A 17,267-nucleotide genomic window follows, 5' to 3' on the forward strand; every position below is an offset into this window, starting at 1 on the left:
AGACCACAAACAAATTGAAATATTTGTCAAAAACATGTTTATTGCATAAATTTCAGGTGCATTCTTTAAGAAAAGGGTCCAACCACCAGCTAGCTGTCATTGACTCAAAGCTGTCAACCCTCCCTTTTTTTCCGGGTTTCTCACGTATTTTAGTTCTTTTCCCGCTGTCTTCCCGTTTTAGTATTTTTCCGTGATATGTTTCTTATTTTTACGCTCGATTGTGTTAACTCAGAACACGCAACTATCTGTCTCTGAAGTGGCTTGCACTTCTTGCCAGACCAATGCATCTGGTGATATAGACTAGTGCATTTGAATATTAAAAAGCAAAAAGTTGTTTTTATGAATTCAATTAATTAAGTAGCTATAACCAGCTATTCAATCAAGAGCAGTGAGTGAGTCCTTATCTTTTGTTTGACAGACAGCAGTAAAGGCTACTGCCCCTTTAAGACCTAATACAGAGATATGCATCGTCTTTCTCGACTGTATAAAGTTCTCTTAAGGCATATACAGCAGTGGCGATTTCTTTAAGACTGCAAGGGAAGCTCGGCTTCCCTTATAATGTCACAAAATTAATGGTCAAATATGTACTATTATATTAACATTGTATTGACTAAAAATGCGTTAGAAAACGTTCATCTCAAAGACGAGTTCGTTCAGAATCAGTTACATATAGCAGGTCGGCTGACTCGATTTCCTTCTCATACATTCCCGCAGCGTCAGTGCATTTCCCTATTGAAGCCCAGCGTCCATTGACTTCAATGGGGCTGCTTTGAACGGTTTTTTTCAGCGCTTCGAAACTAGACGGTCATTGGATAAACGCTGCGATTATGTCCCGCCCACGGACGCTCAGCGTCTCTGGGAGTGAATGGGGAGTGGGCTGGCCCGGACGCTGAGCTTCTGCGTGATGATTGGAGGGTCTGCATCTCCTTTTGACTGACAGCGATTCTGTACTATAAGGAATCACTGAAGCTATTCGCGCTCAGTCCCATCGCGGATTTCTCAAGTTCAGTCGAAATAAAAACTTCTGCAACCTATTTCTTTGATATTTGCTTGGCGAAATTGCTTGATTTTCATCATACATTTCACACAATTATACACCACATTCCTTGTTTCAGTTTTACAGAGTTTAATATTTTTTTTAGATCGTTCATTCATTCACAGGGTAAAAGACCATTTTCTTGAAAAGGAACGTAGGGCAGAATTTACTTTTAAATAAATAAGATAATTGGCCAAAAATGAGCTTCCCCTCTCTGACAGACCAGTAGCCGCCACTGATATACAGACTGTCTGATGGATACTCATCAAGATCGACATGTTGATATACTTTTTGTGTGAGTTTATCCGTTCAAACGCAAGACTTGAAAGAACTCAATATTTGCGCGCTGTGAGACGTGCGCGCGCTGCGCACAGAGACAGATCTTCTCTCACTGCAGAGTTCTCATTCGCGTCTTCTGGCGAATATACTGAGTGATGATGGCGAAAATGACTGGTCATACGGCAGCACTCGCATGCATTGAACACAGTTTACAAAGATAGACCGTTTTGCCCACGTTTTTCTTTTATTATCGCTGTTGTAGTGCACGTGTATCCATCGACAGAACCATACATAAAGCATTATTTTTCAAGTTACAACCAGTGCCGCCGCTCCCAACCACGCGCTGGGGTCGAGCAGAACACGCTACCCATAGCAACGCGTTATGACAACGACATTTCAGACTGACAGGGACAAGATAAACGGCTTTTCCGCCATTTGTTACTGTTTTGTACACGTTGTTATATTAATTATAATTCAAATTCTGTTTTATTCGCCCCAATATAGTAATGATAAATGTTGAGAGGGGCACTTTTGATTAATTTTCAAAAAGGGCAGTGGCTCAAAGCCCTCCCCTCTGCAGTGCACTTGCCTGGTGTGTGTAACGTGTCCATGGTCCTGACTCCTGTCACACAATGCGGCGAAATCTCCGACAGGGCTTTAACAGTCTAACGTTACAGTGAATGAGAGTATGAGCCGAACCGAAACGAACGCACGTGCAGGCCATAGTGTGACATCCGTTAACCATAGTGTAAACATAGATGACGTCACGGGTTTTTCTATAAACGAAAGAACGTAGCCTTCGTTTGTATGGCCCAGGCAATTTATACATTTATAATACTTACTAAAATATAATTCATATTATTTTATTACTGTTGTATTAGTTGTTTGAAAAGTAAAAAAAGAAATTGGTCGGTCTTAAAGCAATTTACAACCGGCAAGTCGGTCGGACTAAAAGGGGAAAAAAATAAAAAATTGAGTCGGCCCTAAATTGACAGGGTCGGTCGGGTTACGGCAAACAAGAATATTTTTAAGGATGGCCTTATTGGGACCCCTTTAAGTAGAAGTAGGCCTTTCCTGTTTACTCAAAAATATTAATCAGCTTTTTAACTTTGTCTTTAATAATATCAAAAATGAAGCACCAAAACAGCATATTCAGGGCTCTACATAACGCCCATTTTGGGCGCATTTACGCCTAAAAATTACTGCGTGCGACTGTGAAAAAATATTTAGGCGCACCGGTGCGATCTATTCTCATGAATGGATATGTAATACAATCGTAATAAAAATTACAACACGGAGTGAATCAACACTGAGAAACTGATAGGCTACGTTTCCTACTTCAATCAACTGCTTTTCATGCCTTCAGTCAGCAGAAGAAGTGCAAAAACGTGGACGGACTACACTTCAAACAACGATTGTTTACAAAGTGAAACGTGTGTGATGACGCGGCCATGCGCACTTTACCAGACGCCTCGCGCTGTTGATTTACAGCCAAATCAAAATGAACTGGAAATAATACCGCATTTGGATTATCATAAACAAGCTCAGAAATTAGCGGATGCTTGGAGCATAAATGCCATCAAACAATAATGTATTAATAATACATTTAAAAAGCCCTTGAGTTAATCTTTATCACACATGCTGTTTTAAAAAAAACTAAATGTATATAATGAGCAAGTACACCATGAAGATTTTTTCCAAACCGGGTTTTTGTCTTATTCTGAATCACTGCACACAAAAAATAAGTTATTCCCGCTGCGGATTAGCACAATATCTGCGTGACTCGTATTTTTTTACGGTCTATGGACTCACCACAAACAAGAAGTAGAGCCGTCTGCAATGTTCTTCCGCGAGGCGCATGCGGTTCTGTTTATGAAGCGCCTGAGCGCCAAAAGTTACGGCTTGCTATAGCTCCGAGTATTGGCATGATTGCATGTGTGATACTGATCTCGTACAAAAATCTAATAGACAAGTTGATATTGAGTAACAACGTTTTAGCCACAACACTGTCTATTTGTGAAAATCAAAGCCACACCAGAACTGATTCGCATCTCCAAGCGATTCGATTCAAATTAATCTGTGTTTTGAACTATTGACTGAATGACTTGCCGCCACCTACTGGCGGTTTTATTTTCATATTTATACTTTGCATTGGCTTTTTATTTAAAATATTAATCTTTTAAAGTTTAATTTGTACATATTTCTAAATTTAAAAACTTATATGTAAAACATTCATACAACATTAACCCATGCATTAATGCATTAAATGCATAGGTGTTTGATTGTATGAAGTCTAGTTCTGCTTTGTGTGTGTGTGTGTGTGTGTGTGTGTGTGTGTGTGTGTGTGTGTGTGTGTGTGTGTGTGTGTGTGTGTGTGTGTGTGTGTGTGTGTGTGTGTGTGTGTGTGTGTGTGTTTATTAGTGCTGTACTCTCAGAAGTTAATGATAATATTATGTCAGAATTATGTTGAATTTAAGAAATTGACAGATGATGCATACATTTAATAAGATTAGAAAACATTGCTCTTATAATGGTAAAAATGACCCTGGACATTAAAGGACAAATATCGTCCTGTAATGGGAAAGTTATAATTGGAATGTGTTTGATGGATTAGAATGTGCTCCTAAATTTTTGACTGTGCTCCTAATTTTTTTTAATTAGGAGCACAAGTGCTCCTCAAGAAAAAAGTTAGCGTAGAGCCCTGATATTAGAATGATTTCTGACGGATCATGTGAGACTGAAGACTGGAGTAATGATGCGGAAAATACAGCTTTGTGATAATTACATTTGAAAATATATTAAAATAGAAAACTTTTTTTAAATTGTAATTTTTAAAAAAAAAAACAATAATGTGAAACACAAATATGCATACCCTGTTCACATGTAACTAGTGTAACAAAAATAAATAATAAGGTAATAGACAACTTTCACCTGTCAAAACTGTGTGTGGTCAACCGCATCTAACTGAACCTAAAACATTTCTTTAAAATGTGTAAGGGACGGGTATCTGAAATATATCTATTCAAAAATCTCAGTTGCATTTCAAAATGCTTATAATGTGGAAAACTAAACATGTTTCAAAAGGGGAAAGATACATTTATAAAAACAAAAAAATCGCGCTGTTGATTTACAGCCAAATCAAAATGAACTGGAAATAATACCGCATTTGGATTATCATAAACAAGCTCAGAAATTAGCGGATGCTTGGAGCATAAATGCCATCAAACAATAATGTATTAATAATACATTTAAAAAGCCCTTGAGTTAATCTTTATCACACATGCTGTTTTAAAAAAAACTAAATGTATATAATGAGCAAGTACACCATGAAGATTTTTTCCAAACCGGGTTTTTGTCTTATTCTGAATCACTGCACACAAAAAATAAGTTATTCCCGCTGCGGATTAGCACAATATCTGCGTGACTCGTATTTTTTTACGGTCTATGGACTCACCACAAACAAGAAGTAGAGCCGTCTGCAATGTTCTTCCGCGAGGCGCATGCGGTTCTGTTTATGAAGCGCCTGAGCGCCAAAAGTTACGGCTTGCTATAGCTCCGAGTATTGGCATGATTGCATGTGTGATACTGATCTCGTACAAAAATCTAATAGACAAGTTGATATTGAGTAACAACGTTTTAGCCACAACACTGTCTATTTGTGAAAATCAAAGCCACACCAGAACTGATTCGCATCTCCAAGCGATTCGATTCAAATTAATCTGTGTTTTGAACTATTGACTGAATGACTTGCCGCCACCTACTGGCGGTTTTATTTTCATATTTATACTTTGCATTGGCTTTTTATTTAAAATATTAATCTTTTAAAGTTTAATTTGTACATATTTCTAAATTCAAAAACTTATATGTAAAACATTCATACAACATTAACCCATGCATTAATGCATTAAATGCATAGGTGTTTGATTGTATGAAGTCTAGTTCTGCTTTGTGTGTGTGTGTGTGTGTGTGTGTGTGTGTGTGTGTGTGTGTGTGTGTGTGTGTGTGTGTGTGTGTGTGTGTGTGTGTGTGTGTGTGTGTGTGTTTATTAGTGCTGTACTCTCAGAAGTTAATGATAATATTATGTCAGAATTATGTTGAATTTAAGAAATTGACAGATGATGCATACATTTAATAAGATTAGAAAACATTGCTCTTATAATGGTAAAAATGACCCTGGACATTAAAGGACAAATATCGTCCTGTAATGGGAAAGTTATAATTGGAATGTGTTTGATGGATTAGAATGTGCTCCTAAATTTTTGACTGTGCTCCTAATTTTTTTTAATTAGGAGCACAAGTGCTCCTCAAGAAAAAAGTTAGCGTAGAGCCCTGATATTAGAATGATTTCTGACGGATCATGTGAGACTGAAGACTGGAGTAATGATGCGGAAAATACAGCTTTGTGATAATTACATTTGAAAATATATTAAAATAGAAAACTTTTTTTAAATTGTAATTTTTAAAAAAAAAAACAATAATGTGAAACACAAATATGCATACCCTGTTCACATGTAACTAGTGTAACAAAAATAAATAATAAGGTAATAGACAACTTTCACCTGTCAAAACTGTGTGTGGTCAACCGCATCTAACTGAACCTAAAACATTTCTTTAAAATGTGTAAGGGACGGGTATCTGAAATATATCTATTCAAAAATCTCAGTTGCATTTCAAAATGCTTATAATGTGGAAAACTAAACATGTTTCAAAAGGGGAAAGATACATTTATAAAAACAAAAAAAGCCATTTGAATTCTACATGTTTCCAGATTCCATGCAGGCCTCCCGCACTCCACTAATTTGAGCAAACATTACTCCTAACAAAAAAGCAGACCCCAGACTGATGACTCACGGCCATGCTCCCAGCCTGTCATTGGTCACCAACAGCACACACACACACACGTCAACGGACACATGCGGAGTCTCGTCTGACCTACAACACTGGTTACACAATATTGCACCAGCTGAATAAACAAGTGTTTTTCAAATGAACAACACATGGAGATCGCTTTCGTCAGGCTCAGGAGACAAGAGCCAATCAGCTGTTCTAGACTAAACACATGCAAATCAATGACAGAATCCAAGATGAACTTACAGGCTAAATGACCACATTCACAGTCAAATCACTCCTGCTAGAAGAACTTGGTCAAATTTGCCTACATTTAACATTTAAAATTAAATTCAAATGTTGGTGGTTACAGATGCTAGGTTTCCATCACCCTGTTTTTATGCTCATTTTAACACAATCACATCATAAACGAGTGATGGAAATGCCAAATGTACGCTCACTTGAGGTGGTTTTTGACTTTGACTTTAAAAAAAAAAGAGTTAATGCAAATAATGGTACATGGAAATGCATTTACAGAACAAATTTTGATAGTGAACATTAAACCCATGTGACTAATCAGATGTTTCTGCTGATGGTGTCAATAATGCTGACATTGTCTAGATTTGATTCACTTTACGCTTGGATGGAAACCCAGCTAGTGATATCCAATGTCATTATGGCACAGGACATCCACACAATCCTGTTCAAGGCCTGTGAGGAAATCAGAGGGACAGGCAGTGCTGACACAGCTCTATATGCTACTGGACTCACACTCAATAAAGGCCCTCTGAAGCAAATCAATGGATTTTTGTAAGAAAAATATCTATATTTAACTTCAAAGTCAAATATATAGCTTCCAGCAGGCCGCCTTCCTTATTAATCTTACAGGAAAAAACGTAACTGGCGCAACGATGACGTTGGACGTAGCGTAAGAGTTTTGAACTGCGAGGGTCGTTACATTTTCTATTTAAGTTGAATACGGAATTGCATTCATCTGAAAGAAGAATGTCATATACACCTGGGATGGCTTTAGGGTGAGAGAATTATGGCATAATTTATGGGTGAACCATCACTTTAAAGGTGCACTATGCAACTTTTCGTCCACTAGAGGTTGCCTATTTAAAACAAAGGCGTAGTTTGATGAAGCCAAGTTTGAGAGCAGTATCTTGGGACATGTGGTCTTCACCTCACAGCCGGTGGAAAATAGGACTCGGGCAGAAGTCATGTTCATGGATCCAGTTATTAACATTACTGTAGTGTAAAGCAGAGCAGGACCGAGTGTTGTGGAGCTGAGCACGGCCGCTGGAGCGATTGTTACACAAATACCCGCCTCACGAGCACTGGGACTTTTATTATGACGGGACGGGACACAGTCGCCGGGCGCTCGCACTTCCGCGTTTTCATGATTATAAAGTAAAGCAGCTCTGTTTATCATATTAGATACATTCAAGCGTGTTTAAAATGATGTTATGACGTTACTCTGTGCGTTTGCTCTGTGCTGCTGTGACATGTTCACACTGCTAAGAGTAAAGCGCTTCTGCCAAATAAAACCGAGGGTAACGCAGATATGACGCAATTGACAGCCAACTCCCTCAAACGCTATGCTGACACGTCCCGGGTCCTTGGTTCAAATAGCAATTTTCTCACAAATTACAAATAGTTGAATACATTTGGGGTATTGTAAGTACTCAACTGAACAAAATATATAACACTGACCTAGTGGTTTTTGGATATTTTACTGCAAAAATACTACATAGTGCACCTTTAACATGCATTTGGGAATGGGAGGCTTTAAGAGCTCCTTGCGATTGTTCTATCAAAATAATGGTTTAAGTCTGAAAATTAAGAAATTAAGACAGCCACAAATATTAGTACTGTAATTTTACAGTTGTGATGTAAAATAAAATTTATAAATTTGCTTTGTTTAGCCCTACAAAACAAGAACAGCAAAACTGGATTTAAAAAAAAATTATATTCATATATTTAAACAATTACTTTTCTTCCCTAAACGGTGCAGCCCTAAAAACTACACTGAAATCATATTTCCTTATATGATATAAACCCTTCAATATTTAAATATTTCAGTCAAGGTGAAGATTTTATATTATTAAATACTTGATATTTAATATACATCCACTAAGTTTCTTGTTTAATTCGAGCTGAGGGCACCATTTACAGGGCTCAATCCGAGGGGCGGGATAAACGGTTGTCTTTCAAACTCCCTCTGTATGCGATAGGATAGCGCTACACCAACCAGAGCAACGTGAAGTGGAGCAAGTTGACGGATTAAACTTTAGCCGTATCTGGTCTGGTCGGCAAAACTCTGAACACATCTTCCCTTCTTAAAAATATTTTCAGTGCCGTTCTTTGTTCTTTCCTCAAAAAAAGCTTAACTCCAAGTCTTCCAGAGACGTCACCAAAGTCGATTCGAAAGACCGCCGTTTGCCAGCTTCTTTGTTTACAATTAGCACGCAACTCTGCCGTCATTATGTTAAGCCCGCCCACCGACTCTATACACGATGAGATAACCAAACTCTGGTCAGGCCATTTCCAGCTCAGAAATCTATTGAGAGACGACAGCTGCCGCTAGGGTGCGTCTATATTTCTAGGCTAATTCCCAGCATCAATCATCTATTAAACACAAAACTTGACTGTGCGTTCACGCCGCTGGCAGCGAGAGCGTCAGGCCGGAAGGAATTGGAGCCGGTGGCAAGCTCCAGTGAGAGCGGCGCGGCGCATCTTGGACGATTTGGGTGTCGTTGAGCTGTTTAAGTCAGCTCAACTTTATGGTAATGAGCTATGACGCGGGTTCCAACCAATTGGAATGTAGAAGTGCTCTCCGCTTGAGAGAAATCAAGAGAATGCAGGCCTGTAAACTTTGGTTCCGACCACATTAGTTCCCAAGCCAAATTGGAGTTGAACATTGCTGTGCAGGTTTCCCTATCATTATATCATTCCCTATCATTCATAGTGATGTGTAATTTGTTAAGAAGGCGTGCAAAACTATTACAGTTTAAAAAAAGACTAAGCAATCTATCTACGTCAGAGCGGCAGAAAGTGTAAATCTTTCTACAGCGCCATTGTAGGGTGGCAAGAGGGAATTTTGATGCTCTCGCCAGCGGCGGTGTAAACGCACAGTTAGGGTACTCATGCTGAAATAAAGGAGGAGAGACTGACATGACAAACTTTTCATTGGTTTGGAAATAAAAGGCATGCCCACACACAGAACCAATACAAGATGACACAAGGGTGCTCTAAACAACCCCAGATGAAACTTCATCATAAAGGCTCACTGTCCTGAGAGGACTGCAATGAACCTTTCTGTTCAGATATGAGCCGTCTGTGAATGTGACAGAGAAAAGAGAGAGAGAGAGAGAGAGAGAGAGAGAGAGAGAGAGAGAGAGAGAGAGAGAGAGAGAGAGAGAGAGAGAGAGAGAGAGAGAGATGAAAGAGATGAAAGATGAAAGAGTTTGAGCCTGTCTTTTGTCCTTCAGACTGTTCAGTAAGGTTCTCAACAGATCTCATGCAAATGTGAAAGCATTTGACTCTGGTGCAACTGGAGTCCTAAAGGCCAAGAATGTCTGCACTATTAATCCCGTATCATTGTGAGAACACCCAGAAACACATAAACTTTCTTGTTTCTCCAGTCAGTAAACAGACAGACTGGCATTTTCTCACCAATCTTCTGGTGCATTTAAATGTCTGTGTTTACATAAGATCCCATCTTGGCAGATGATAAAAGTCTGAACTGCATATTTAACAATCTGAAAAAGACTGACCACTAGTTTGGGTTAAAAATGGAAGCTGTGAGAGACGAAAGGACACTGATGTGCCATAATCCTTCTCTAAGCTTATTGTTTCGATATCACTGTCTACAGCACAGCAAATCTGAACTATGAACTCCTCATGAATATCAAAAAAGATAAAACTAAACATTTCATAAGTAACACTCAGCATATCCTTTTTGTCAACAGAGTCATAGTTCCTTTAAAAATGCATACAACAATGCATACAGTAATCTTAAACAAAAAACTAAAAGCTATAAACATAAGGCCAAACTATGGCCTTGAATTCATAAGCAGTGATTAAACTATAACTCCGCAGTCTACATTGAACAAATCGCTAACATCAGCTTAAACAAAAATCAAACTAGAGACATAACACTTAAGTCATCGGACCCACATGCAGCCTAAACAATAATTAATCTAAAGAGCCAATCAAAGCAGAGCAAGGGTGACTTTAGTTGCATCATAAGCACCTGGACCGTGCAAAGCAACTGAGTGACGGTGTACTTCTGCAAAGTAAACATCATCCCTGTCACATGGTGAGCTGCTTTTGCAGAGATATCAACTCAATGTGAACACTTAGGTAGAGAATTGGGTAAATCATAAGTTATCTGTACAGAAAATGTGAAACTGCTTGCATAATGCTAGGGTTGGTGGTTGCTTAAAGGGATAGTTCACCCAAAAGTGAAAATTCTGTAATTTACTCAACCCATATGTTGTTCAAAACCTGTATGAATTTATTTATTTTGTTCAAATCAACACAAAAGAATATATTTTAAAGAATGTTGGTAACCAGACAGTTGATGGCACCCATTGACTTCCATGGTATTTGTTCCTACAACTGTTCTTTAAAATATCTTCTTTTGTGTTCAACAGAAGAAATAAACTCTAGTGGACTCCACTAGACCCCTAAAGATGTGCTGTGGTTTCTGACACCAAGATGTTAGTAAAGCTCTTTAAGTCCTCTAAGTTGTGAGGTGGGGCCTCCGTGGATCGGACTTGTTTGTTTAGCACATCCCACGGATACTCGATTGAATTGGGATTTGTGAAATTTGGAGGCCAAGTCAACACCTCAAACTCATTGTGCTCCTCAAACCATTCTGGAACCATTTTTTGCTTTGTGGCAGGGCGCATTATCCTTACTGTTTCTATGAAAGGGTGTACATGGTCTGCAACAACGCTTAGTTAGGTGGTACGTGTCAAAGTAACATCCACATGGATGGCAGGACCCAAGTTTTCCCAGCAGAACATTGCCCACATCATCACACTGCCTCTCCTGGCTTTTCTTCTTCCCATAGTGCATCCCGGTGCGTGCCTTGTGTTCCCCAGGTAAGTGTTGGACACGCAACCGGCCATCCATGTAAAAGAAAACGTGATTCATCAGACCAGGCCACCATCTTCCATTGCTCTTTGGTCCATTTCTGATGCTCACATGCCCACTTGTTGGCGGTTTCAGCGGTGGACAGGGGTCAGCATGGGCACCCTGGGCTATACAGCCCCATATAGGGCTGCACAATTAATCGCATTTTAATTGTGATAATGATACCTGCTTCTATCGATTGATTTTAAATAATCGTCATGATATTGGCCCACTCCTTATTTTCTTAAAATGTGTGTTTTCTTTGAGGTTTGAGCTGATAACGAGCCTCCACTAGCAGTCATGCTTGCGGTTTCCAGATGCAAAGAGCCTTAATCCCCAAATAGAGCTTCTCTTTAAAAGGATATACTTTCTTCTGTATTTTACTTAATCAGTGCAATCTGGCAACCTTCTGTACATACGCCCTCTAAATGTGGAAGGAGCGCTGATGATCTGAAAACAAACACAGGCGCTGCAATTTTGCGATCTCCACAGCAAAATCCTGCTTCAATGAAAGTCTTTGTTTCTTCACAAGACACTTGTGCTATTTGTTTGACTAAATCTGCCATGATCAAACCTTCAGCAACGAATTTCAACAAATGCATGTACAGATCTCTACCATACTGTTTGCAGAATAAACGCACCTTTGCAACCGATGTGACAATTCAATCGGGAAAAAGAACCTAATTTAGAATTATTATTATTGGAAATAACTGCTAAAACAGGCGAAACCTGTAATATTTAGTTATAGCAGTTTTTATAATGTGAATCAGTTGAAAATGATATCGTCATTGGTAAGTTCTAAAACCAACACGATCTCATGGTCATGCGTATAAATAGTACGAGTGTGAAATCTCGTGGAATGGATACGCCAAAATGAGTTTTGCCGTGCAAATGCTACGCAGTTTTTTTGCGTGCATATGATACGCACTTTATGGCGCGCATATGACACGCTCTTGAGTAGGTTTAGGGTGGTGGGGTGGGGGGTTCGTATGTATAATACGCCATAAAGTGCGTATTATATGCACGCGAAAAACCGTGTACCATATGCACGGCAAAACTCATTTTGGCGTATACATTTCACAAGATTGCAAACTCGTACTATTTATACGCATTTTCGTGAGATCTGGCTCTCTAAAAGGCAAAATAAAAATGTGAAAAAAGCTTAATGTGGCTTAATTAACAAAGACAGTGTTATTAACAAACCACACGTCCTGAACACCATACTAATAGAGCACACTATGTACAGAAAAGCAGATGAGTCCTGAATGGGAATGTAACATGTTTAATTGGCATTTTCCTCCCATAAATAAAACGCTTAACGTGGATTAAATATAGGCTACAGTGACATTAAAAGACCAAACGTAGTAAATATTAAATAATAATAAAGCATACTATACATAAAAATTGGTTTGGCAGAATTTGATCTTTTAATATCACTAGTAGGCTACATTAAGTGACGTTAAGCTTTTTCTTTATAACGGTTTTCTATGGAAGGAAATTAAACGCGTTGTGTTCGTATTCTGGCCTCAGCTGTTTCTGTACAGTAGCCAATGGTAATGATGTTTTTACAGAGTTTGGTCTTTTAATTTCACTGTCAGTGCATTAAGCCACATTAAGCAGTTTTCCTGTTAAGTGTTTTAGAATGTCCCTAGCCATAGAGAAACATTTTTTATATCATCATTCTTTGCTTTAAGAATCGTACAGCCCGGTTTTATATTATATATTTACAGCCCTATATATATTTATAAATATATATTTATTAAAGATTTAATTAATGCAAGTGTTACATGATGGCAAATATCTGTAATTGCCACACTTCTAGACATTGAAGTTGGCCATCTGATAACAATGAGAACTTCAAATCCTTATGCTGTCCAAAGCTTTGGTACTGCAACATCATACTCTAGAGAACTCACATCAATTTAACAGACACTGATCCCATTAAACCTCTGAGGCTGATCTTTAAATCTCAAATCCATTAGAGAACACTATAGGATTCTAAAAGAACCAACCAAAATAAAGACAATAGAATTCTAAACCAGTAGGTACTGATCAGATTCAGCCACACAAGAAGTGTGCCCATAGCCCTCGAAATGCTTTGTATACTGCATGCTGCAGTGTGTGACCAAAGCAAAATCTGAACACGCACGTGGTAAAGATGACCAGCAGGTGCAGCTGTACGGAGGGAGGGAGGAAGGGAAATGACTGCATTATCAGCTGCTAGCAGGGGCAAGGTTTGCCTGGTTTCTATGGCAACAAAGGGGCTGGTCCTGCTGTGATGTTGTGCAGCAAGAAAAGGTGGAACAAAGATGCATTACATACATGCTGTTAATTATGAATGAGAGAGACATAAACGACAGAAAGGGTGGGAAAGAGGTCACTGTTATCTATCTATTGCAGTGTGGGTGCACTTTCAAACAAATAAAATTAAACTCTCTTTACCCGGGCGCTATAGAAACAAAACACACACATTATGTGTCACTGTAGCTCATCTGATATCAGCAGTCTCTGTTAGTGCTGAAAGAGGATGATCTGTGCTATCTCCTTATGCTGTTTCAAATCAACAGCAGAATTGTTTTATTGCTGCTCATGTGCTAATTTTGGTGCTGATGTGAACTCAAGCTGTGTCTAAATACAAGACCAGCAGCGGTTATAGACAATTTCCTGACTACCTCATTCATAAACTCGACTCACATGAGGTAAGTACAGTATCACTAAGAATTTCTATATGTTATCAGAATGATATCAAGCATTGTATGAAACTTCACAACAAAAGAGAAAGAGACCCCATGAAATAAAAAACGCAGTTTTGTGACTTTAGTCTATGTTTGTTGGTGTACTTCTAAAAATTGACCATTTTTTTATTACAAAACAAAATTATTATATATATATATACACACACACACACACACACACACACACACACACACACACACACACACACACACACACACACATTAATGCAATTATCTAATCAACCAATCACATGCCAGTTGATTCAATGCATTTAGGGGTGTGGCCCTGGCCAAGAAAATCTCCTGAACTCAGAATGGGAAAGAAAGGTGATTTAAGCAATTTTGAGCGTGACATGGTTTTTGGTGCCAGACGGGCCGGTCTGAATATTTCACAATCTGCTCAGTTACTGGGATTTTCATGCACAACCATTTTTAGGGTTTACAAAGAATGGTGTGAAAAGGTAAAAACGTCCAGTATGCGGCAGTCCTGTGGATCGAAAATTAATTGTTGATGCTAGAGGTCAGAGGAGAATGGGCCGACTGATTCAAGCTAAAAAGAAGGGCAACTTTGACTGAAAGTTAACTTAAACTGTTGACTCGTTACAACCGAGGTATGCAGCAAAGCATTTGTGAAGCCACAACACGCACAACCTTGAGGCGGATGGGTTACAACAGCCGAAGACCCCACAAGGTACCACTCATCTCCACTACAAATAGGGAAAAGAGGCTACAATTTGCACAAGCTCACCAAAATTTAGACAGTTGAAGACTGGAAAAATGTTGCCTGGTCTGGTGAGTCTTAATTTCTGATTCAGTTCAGAATCGAGATGGTAAGAGTCAGAATTTGGCATAAACAGAATGAGAGCATGGCTCTATTATGCCTTGTTATCACTGTGCAGGCTGGTGGTGGTGGTGTAATGGTATGGGGGATGTTTTCTTGGCACACTTTAGGCCCCTTAATGCCAATTGGGCATCATTTAAATGCCACAGCGTACCTTGTTTCTGACCATGTCAATCCCTTTATGACCACCATGTACCCAACCTCTGATTGCTACTTTCAGCAGGATAATGCACCATGTCACAAAGCTTGAATCATTTCAAATTGGTTTCTTGAACATGACAATGAGTTCACTGTACTAATGGCCCCCACAGTCACCAGATCTCACCCAATAAAGCATCTTTGGGATGTGGTGGAATGGGAGCTTCGTGCCCTGGATGTGCATCCCACAAATCTCCATCAACTGCAAGATGCTATCCTATCAATATGGGACAACATTTCTAAAGAATGTTTCAGCACCTTGTTGAATCAATGTCACATAGAATTAAGGCAGTTCTGAAGGCGAAAGGGGGGTCAAACACAGTATTAGTATGGTGTTCCTGATAATCCTTTAGGTCAGTGTATATAATTTTTTTTAATGGTGTTATAGAAACAAAAATATTAACATATATTAGGGATGCCACAATTCTCATTATAATATTGAACCATTCAGTACAGCATTCACAGTTCAATACGCGCTTGTGATTTGAATTTTTTTCCGGTTTTGCATGTAATTAATTATTTCATGTGTATATTTTATATATATATATATATATATATATATATATATATATATATATATATATATATATATATATATATATATATATATAAAAGCGTTATATATATATATAGAGAGAGAGCGTTAAAGAAACATAATTATTATAATTTTTTATTCTGAAATAATATTTTGAATAGGCTTTTGGATTTGTCTCATTCAGGATTTTTGGATTTGGTTTCAATAGGAAATACGCAGCTGCAGTAAAGAAAACAGCATTCCTCGGATTTCAAAATAGGGTCTAGATTTGTAAACAAAGCCTATATTTAAAATATATGTCTGTTCTAAGGGTTCGCAGGGTCACTTCACAACTTCCGAGAAGAGCTGACCTATATAAGTGTCTTCTAACGTGACAAACTGCCATAATGTTCATTGAATTATTAATTACAGTCCATTTAATACAGCAGGGGCATCCTTTAATTAACGCCTCGGGAATCATAAATGCCTGGTCAGCGTTTTAAAGTCTGAAATCCAAAGTCCTTAGTGCTTTAATGCACTTTTAGTAAGCATGTGGTTCAAAGAGGAGAACTTGTGTCGCACATTTCCAAACAGACATCAGACCCCAAATATCCACCGGTAGGAGCCCCCTCCTCTTTCTGTAACTCCGTCCCCTCCTCCACTTCCCTTCTCTCCCTCCTTTCAGTCTTTCGGGAGTTTTCCCGCTCTGCCGGGCAGAAGGCCTTTGGAGGGAGAGAAAAGAAGAGAAAAGAACAGGAACGAAAGAAGGACAGCAGGGTTCCCAGCAGTGGAGAGGAATTCGAATAATTCCAGTTTGATTACCAGAGATCCAGAGGAGGACTGGATTTTTTCTCTTCAGTTCATAAACTAATTAAGGGTTTAGTCTTGAGAAGCAAACCAACGAGAAATAGATCCTTACACCATCTCTGGTTACATTAAACAGATCTGACTGATTCATGTGTGGAGTTCAAATAGGCTATGACACACCGTTTATGAAGGCAAAACAATGGTGCAGATAGCGATGATTCAGGTCTTCCATCCAAAGGGTTACGCATACAAACATAATGTCCTTTCTTAACAGACATATCTTGAACTCTAGCACAGCATTTTCACTCTTTCTTTTTATAGCATTCTCGGCTTCGTTTAATAAAAGTCTGTTACTCTGTATCCTGGACCGGACGGATTTCCTGCAGTCGTGATTAGGAACTGCAGATGTAGGCTACATTGTTGTCGGTTTCTCATTCAACCTCTCCTCAAACCCGCGTGCTTTGTGCATTTAGCTGAGGGTGAAAACTCGTAGCCTTTTATATTTGTCACATATAATCATATACATATAAAAGAAATATAAGAAACAGCATATAGTCAGATATTGAGAAAACGCCTCCACCCATCTGACATTCACATGGACAGTGTCATCCTTCACTTACTGTAAAACAATGGCTGGATCATATGTATGACATTGTTTTGGCTATATTACAGGTTATGGGGATTGTGAATAAAAATAAAAACCAGAAAATTATTCGAAAACCAGAATTATTCAAATCGCAACAGAAGCCTGCAGTTTGGAAGGTGTAACGTTAGGCTTAACGTTAGACACTGACAGTCTCTCCATTCACTTTCATCGCATCATTATTCCATAATGTAAGTAAAAGGTTCGTTCTGACTAAAATCTCGTTTATGTTAACAAAAGAA

The 17,267-nt window shown here is 38.6% G+C and overlaps 1 protein-coding gene across 1 annotated transcript in view; it reads right to left on the reverse strand.

Moving 5' to 3' along the window:
* clic4 (chloride intracellular channel 4) overlaps positions 1-17,267 on the reverse strand; it is a 33,371-nt gene that overhangs the window by 15,643 nt on the left and 461 nt on the right. The gene's annotated exons all lie outside the window — the stretch shown is intronic.

The sequence above is a fragment of the Pseudorasbora parva genome, chromosome 10 (genome assembly GCF_024679245.1).
Source record: "Pseudorasbora parva isolate DD20220531a chromosome 10, ASM2467924v1, whole genome shotgun sequence".
NCBI classification, from domain to species: Eukaryota; Metazoa; Chordata; class Actinopteri; order Cypriniformes; family Gobionidae; genus Pseudorasbora; species Pseudorasbora parva.